Source organism: Seriola lalandi, unplaced genomic scaffold (genome assembly GCF_002814215.2).
Source record: "Seriola lalandi dorsalis isolate HSWRI2012SDOR001 ecotype SW California unplaced genomic scaffold, Sedor1 jcf7180002054395, whole genome shotgun sequence".
Taxonomy (NCBI): Eukaryota; Metazoa; Chordata; class Actinopteri; order Carangiformes; family Carangidae; genus Seriola; species Seriola lalandi.
Genome location: NW_019524948.1, coordinates 213232 through 220921, shown reverse-complemented (window position 1 = coordinate 220921; position 7690 = coordinate 213232). Strand labels below are relative to the sequence as shown.

At 38.9% G+C, this 7690-nt stretch overlaps 1 long non-coding RNA gene across 1 annotated transcript; it reads left to right on the top strand.

Annotated features, from left to right (window-relative positions):
• Positions 1-6: 6 nt before the first annotated feature.
• LOC111657371 (uncharacterized) lies at positions 7-4050 on the top strand. Its single transcript, XR_002760927.2, has 2 exons — positions 7-2063; positions 2546-4050. It is a non-coding gene; the product is annotated as an uncharacterized LOC111657371 (long non-coding RNA).
• The last annotated feature ends 3640 nt before the right edge of the window (positions 4051-7690 follow it).

The window sequence follows — 7690 nt, the reverse complement described above, 5'->3', positions numbered from 1 at the left end:
CCCCCCCGGCGCACACTCTCTTACGTTCTTGTCTCTTACTTGCACACTAGCTCACATTTGTTTCTTGTCTGAAACTTAGCTTTATTACTTTGGTACCAACTTCGTCAAATTTTCCACATGTTCTTTGTTCTCATTTTTCTTATACTTTTGTGCAAGATTTTTGTCTTTGTTACTCCAACAAGCCAAACCTTCCAAATTGAATCACACACAGGTGTGCATCAAGATATTTTGTCATTTTTTCCTTTTTGACAAATTCAACTTTTGTTTAGAAGATTTTGAAGGTTTTGTGTCGTTTGGCCAACACCAATTCCTTCCAAGTTATCGGGCAAAGTAAATTGAACAAGAACGCTTATTCCGCCGTCAACCTCCCGTCCTCCAGCTACACGCCTGACCAGATCTCGAGAGTGCCTACGGAAGCTAGTCGCCTGGCAACCTTAACTCCTGGGCTACAGCCAAGATCTCAACAGCGTGCCGCAACTCAAAGTAGGCAACTCCATCCTTCGAACTGGGTTGATGTCGGAATAATCTTAGTTCCCGACTTAATAATTTCTTACTGTTAATAAGTACGCTACACATAGCCGAATTTATTCTCTTTCCTCATTGCCCAAAATTATTGCTAGTTCACCTGGTAGAAATAGGTATTTTTAGTTATAGTTTCATATTCATTATCATTGTTCATTGTACTTCATCTGTGCCTAGTTAGTAAATAAATATTATCAACTTGACTCAGTCGTTGCCCTGTGTTTCTTTGAAGTGAAGATCGGAGATCAATGTAATCGAGAAATCACAACTTTTGATGTGAGATTGATCAAACTAATCCATACTTTAATCAAATTGTCCTCCCTGAGGACTGGTACCCCTTTCTTTGACGAGAGCAAATTCTAAATTGTGGTATTCACACTACACCATGCACACACATACATTGAAAGACACACAAACTCCATCACCCCCATATGGATATTAACTTTATAAGTGTCTCAACCTGGTAACACAAGATTTTCTGAGGCTCTATGGTAGACAGCTCTATTGGTACAAACAACAATACACACACGCAACATCAAGTAAACACCATCTCTCAACATGGTATGAGGGAATTATTGGCTGTTGTATAAAACTTATGCAATTTATACTGCCAAACACTGAAGCACAGGCACTTTCAAAATGAGAGTCTCAAAAAGGTAAGAGGTAAGGTAGGTCATAAAAGTTTGATCTTAGAAGCTATCGTCTATATGGGGATATAGTGGTATAGCGTTATTGCAGATCAATTTCTGTTAGGGCATGTACATGCGTGTATACCTGTCTTGCTATGGTTGTAGGGGCAAATTTGGGTTTGAAACCATCAGTGTGAGGATATTTTGGCCAGTTGTGACAGCTTCAAAAGGCTTTTTGAGGGACACCTAAAGTGACTGAGGTCAGTGTTAGGATAAGTCTCTACAACAGGAATGAAAGTCCTGTCTTTTGTACAGATTGAAACGTGACGAGTGAAGTACACGCACTAAGCAGCAGGCACATTCAAAGTTTCTCCAGGAATTTTCTAGTTTAACTTTGTTATTTGCAACAGTCCACTGCTGCCTGAGTGTTTAAACAATGATAAAGATGCAAATACAAAAATGGTAAGTGGGTAGGCAGAGGTAGTCACCACACTGCTAAACTGTAATTACAGAAAGCAAATGAAAATTATATATCTCCTTCCTTCACGGAGGCGTCCAAGGTCAGATCTCTCCCCAAACACATTTTCTATCGTCCCTGAGACGATGAGACATTCTTTGTTTCGAGCCCTGATTGTATCTCAGCTTATGCATCAAGCAGTCTTTGTATGTTTTTTGATTCATTGGCATATTATTATTATAATAAAATCCATCAAAGTTCCCCTTAACTCTGTGATCAAGGGCATCCTTATATGAGCTTTCATAAAATATCTTCATATACAGCACACATTTTTTTAATAACCTTAAAGGTTTTACAGTTAATTGATTAAACACTAAAACATGTTTGTTTTTTGTTTTTTTAATGGCTACCCACTAAGTGTCAGTGAATTGAATCATCAGTGAAGAAGTCTTCAGGTTAGTCCTCATTTTGTCCATTGAGTCACTGAACTTTTTTTGCATCATCATAGTACACAGAGCAATTCAAGATAACAGCATGGCAGGCTATAAACTTTTACAAACTTAGTCTGGTTTTAAAATCACCTAACAGCAAATAGAGGAAATAGAGGGCAACACAACTCGTTTCTGCTTGCTGCTCTGGTACTGTATGGTAGCAAAGCAAGCTAAATAACTTTTTAATCAGAACGCTATCAACACTAAATAATCAGCATTATTATTATTATAAACATGAAACTACTACTGTATAGGTTGATTGCAACACCTGGCCTAAACTGGAGAGTCCAATACTACTTTGAAAACTATGATTCAGGTACGGCCCTAGTATTGTTTAGTTCCATAGGTTATTCAATCATAATGCCGTACATCTTTCATCAAGCCAACATTATGTACTGTAAACTCTTTAACTTTCAAATTTTTCCTGTCTTTCATCTCTCACCCAGGTGGACTTGGCCATCCAGGAGCAGGAGCAGTATGTGAATGTGACACGGTGGTTCGACCACATCCAGCACTACCCTGGCATCCGACGCCACCTCTCTCCAGTAGTTGTGCTCAGGAACAGAATTTACTCCAGCAGGCACCACTGAAATGACCAGACCCAACCCAAACTGACTAGTATTTCTGTTGCTGACTTGCAAAGTGTCTAATCGTTTAATTGACTAATCACACAAATCCCTAGTTTCCACAGAGTCATTTCTATCCCTGATCTTCGTTTTTCGCTGTTTTTTTTTTTTTTTTTTCGAATATGATTCCTGCCTTTCTGGTTATATGGTACCTGAACTCTATTTGTTCTTAATATTCTTTTAAAACATATATTTAATGAAGGAGATCAGCAAAGAACAAAAAAATAAAACAAAGTTAACTTTGAAGTGTTTAAGGTACAAAAACTCTTTTAAGGTAACTTGCTTATAAAAATATAGTTCTTTCATATTTCTTTAATAATTTAACTCTTAAAGAGTTGGGAGTGGAAGCAAGAATTTGTCATCTTAACCTCTCACTTATTCAATTATGCTAACAATTAGAGTTTTGGAGTCTTGACCCTTATTCAGAATTGAGTGTGATGTTTGACTGTGATATTTTTGGATTTATTTTTTGTGTTTTGTGTATTTTATTTCTGTCACATCCACTCCCAGCCATTTCACTGGACAGTTTAGTTTCTCAGTGTGTGTTCTTGATTACATCCCGCTCTCTGTCCCACTTCCTTGGCAGTCTTTGTGGGCAGCAGTGAGCGTGAGTGTCAGCCGCATAGTCAGAGATCAGAGTGGTGCTCCAATCAGACCCACTACCACCACTGTTGATGCTGCAGGCCAGAGAGAGGGCAGCGGGCTCACCAGCTGCCACACAGATCCAGCCAGCCAAGGCCAGAACCCATGCCCCTGGGTGACAGTCAGCCACTGTGTGTCTTTTCAAACCTTACAATCCCACGGGCCTACTGGAGAGAGAAAGAGGAAGGAAGGGAGGGAGGGAGGGTGGCCACAGAGAGAGAAAAAGAGCACCCAGAGGCAGAGGGATCTTTTTGTGACGTGAACAATAATCTGTGCCTCAGAAAGCTTTACTGTTGCTGGCTGGATGTTTGCTATTAGCATCATTAACGGGCCAAGTCATGGCAGTGGCAGGAGAACCTTCAAATTAACACTATGAGGGTAGTGTTATACAAAGAACAGTAGGAAAATGAGTCATAATTAGCGGAATAACTCTTATCAAATTCAGTGCACTTTTCAATTTCTATTGCTTTTGCAGGTATATCAAACCATTAAAAGCACTGACTAAAATATTTCAGCATAAAAACTGACAGCTCTAGTCTATGGATAATTCTTCAATTCTTTACTCTGCTAACAGGCTCTGCATATGTTTGTGTGTGTTGCTTACAGATGCAAAGATTTCAGATTTTTCCAGTTGTATGATATTCGTCCTATGCTAATAAATCAAAGGGATACACAGCTCATGACCCCTGACTTTTCTGCAGTTTTTTCTGTGTTCTCCATGAATTTGTTTTGTGTAAACCAGCCAGAAGACAACTATTGTGAATTTCCATAAGACGTCTTGCTGTGTGTTTGTGGCAAGTGTCATGAAGATGTGACAAACAAAACAGCTTGCAGTCATTTGAGAGCGTCTTGTGACTAGTTGGGGCAGTTTATGGTTTGGTCTACCATTAAAGAAGCCCTTGTCCTCTCAATTATGCAAACATTCAGCTGCATTATGCAAGTATTCAGCACTCAGGCACTTGTGCTTATTATCGAGTTTTGCCCACAAAAGTTGTTCTTTAAAAAGATGTTCTAGATTCAAACATTTAGAGTAATGGAAGAGTCAAATAAAACTAAGAGAAAGGTCTAGGTCTAAATTAGAAAGTGGATGCTTTTTTAATTTATCACGTTTTTATTACATTGTCTTTATTTGATGTCCAATTAATTGAATCAACATCTGATTCATCATTTCAGAACTAAGGTCATCAGCATCTATTGTGTTATTTAGAGGATGTAAACCTGAGGGTTACGTTAAACTTAAACCGTTTAATGTATTTCAACAACATATTCGAAGTGTTTAAAAATCATAACTCTTAAATTTACAGTGATGATTAATCAGTCATTTTGAAAGGCTTCTTGTGTGTCTAAGTGCTCACTGTTGGCAGGATCTCAAAATGCTGGAGTGGTATGGTGTCACAGTCAGGTTCCGCAATGATGAGGTCACAGCAGGTAGCCAGTGCAGAGGATCGACGGACTAGACCCACCCTCTTTACTAACTGCTATTACCTCACGGCAGCCAAATAAAGGTGCAGTTTAGCCTGGCGCCTGTGAGGGAAAGGTGAAGGGACACTAAGGTTGGATTATTATCAAGATTTAATGATGACTTCAGCTTTCACCACGTAGCTGTAGCAAAGAGTGGTGTGCTCTCTCTTTCTCTCTTCATCAAAACATTAAAAAGCAGAAGGCAAAAAAGATGTGACAACTTGTTTAAGAAAACTGCAAAAGTTGATATTTCATGTGTCCATGCAAGTTTGACTATCAAGACTTAAAAAGGCCCACTAAATCTGATGAGCCAGGGGGTCCTTGGGGTCTTAAGGCCCCCCATACACTGTGTGATATTGGCCTGTCCTACCCAAAAGTTGACGGATCAGAAGATAAACCATCTTGTATAAATTCTTGGGTCATCAATGTGATACTGGATGGTGCGAAACAGGTCCAAAGAGAAAAGGAAAATGGAGTCCATTTCTGAAAATCTGGAGTTGAGATGTACTCACTGGGATCATAACATGATTAGTCACCAAAAAAAGGGGAGTCAGTATACTTTTCTAGCAGGTGCCACAGTTTTCACTTAATGATAATAGAAAAGAATGAAGCGTTTTACCCATATCACCTCATCACCCAACACCTTGGACACCTCAAGTTTACTAACCATATTAGATGGACAACCCCCATTCCACCAACACCACAACCCTTCATTAATTGTTAACATCACGGAGAGGAAAGCACATCTTCCGCGACATCTGCTAAGACAGGTCTCACAGACTGATTCAGTGGAACAATCAACACTGGTGGTGAGGGGGAGCGTTAGCATGTCGTAAGCTCTTATGACAGAACTTATCAACCATGCTTTATTGTGCTCTTACATATTGTGACAGTTGTACCATGCAACTATAAAAATGGCATCTGATTGTTGCAGTTACATGAGTGAATGAGCAAGTATGAACAACAAGGAGGCATCATTTTTCACATGTTCTTGCAGAAAAGTTACTACTATAGACATGAAGGACAGACATGTGTATTAACCGCTCAAAGAGTGGGGATGTTCTTTATGTGCTCATATTTTGTGCTCAAATACATACATACACACTGTTGAAAAGAAAAGATGATTCATTAGTATTTACTACCTCTAGTATACCTTCAATAAATTATGAGCATTTATACACTGTTCTGGTCCATCTGCTTTTCCTTTTATTTTCTTTCTTTTTTTTCTTTTTTTTTTGGTGTAATTATCAAAATCATAAGTCAAATATATGGGGTGGAGTTAGTGTCAAAATAGCCAATCAGCATTAAATTGAGTGATTTTTCTGGATGACAGGACTTCCTGTAATTCTTCTTAGGGTGTGGTTTGTTACAAGTTGAGTCTTGCAAGTTGATTGGAAATGCACTGAAAACCTCTCAAAAGAAATATGTGAGCACAAGAAACACGGACAATCAGACAGTTATACAGGTTGTAACCAAAACCCCAGGTTAGCCAAACAACTACAAAGTCACACAGTAAAATTATTACCCAGACTGTGAGAGGTGTTGTTTTGTTTAGCTTAATTCATACTTTTGCAGTAATGGGTTACACCGTACCTACAGTGTCTATGTGTGTAGGCTGTGTGCATACAACACAGGCAACAATGTGTGCCTCCTAAAAAATGTAACATGGCTGATGAGGCTAAAGAAATATCACACTGAGACCTGAGAGCTTAAGAACTGAGATTGGTCAGCTTGCGCTGCTTGTGATTTCTAGTTTTGCCAGAGCATATTGTAGAGAATGAATTCAGCATGAAGCAAGTTTAAAAAGGCATAGGTTATCTTTTCTTTTTTAATAACACGCAGCTAACAAAGCCAAGCTAATCACTCCTCTCTATCTAATAAAGTCGCCTAGATATTATGTTTCTATACAACTAAACTGCGATAGCAAATATGTTTTGGACAAATAATCAAGGTATTTCTTGAATAAATGAATGAAGTGCTGCATTTATTAACAGCCGTTACATCAGAGACCAGAGTTCACATTCAGAGTCCCATCTGTGGAAAAGCACTTTAGTTTAGGAAAATAACATGTTTTTTGCTGAATGTAAATAAACATGTTGGCTCTGAAGTCACTGTGAACTTGTTCACTTGACCACAATCTTTCCTTAACCACAGCTAAAGTGTAATAATTAGAGCATCACTACAAGTGGATACTGCAGGACAAGATCAGATATTTTGAAACAAACCTGTATATTGTATGTTGTCTGTGATTATTTTACTTACAGTATATGTAAGCAGGGGTATAGGTCAATAAAGGAATCTTCTTCTGATTAGCCAGGCATACTGGACAATTTGGATGTACATCTCTCAGTAAATGACAAGTATTCAGTCAAGCCATTGTATGGTCAGTATTTTATATTGAGGATATTTGTAAATGGTTTACCTGGCTCATGGGTCATGTAGGACCCTTAGCATAATGTTGCAAACTTAACGTTAATGTTAGCCCCTGATCTCCTGATGGCTCCAGTTTATTTATGCCAACACCAGAACTTCACAAGTTGATTTTATTCTCTCTTGCACAGCCTCAACCTAGATTGCATAAGGATCCCAGGTGTCTAGCGAGAAAAGAGTTTTACGAGATGCAACCACTCGGCTCATCAATCAGAGAGATGGGTGGCTGATTTGGCACGTAAATGCTAAAGTACATATGTGTGACCCGGGGCAAGGAGATTGCACAAGATTGCACCTTAAGTCTCACACACACACGACTGTTGCATTAGCTGCCTCGATTGCTCCTCACCCATTCTGCTGATCTACTTCAGCTGCAGCCTCTTCATGTGTGTGTGTGTGTGTGTGTGTGTGTGTGTGTGTGTGTGTATATAT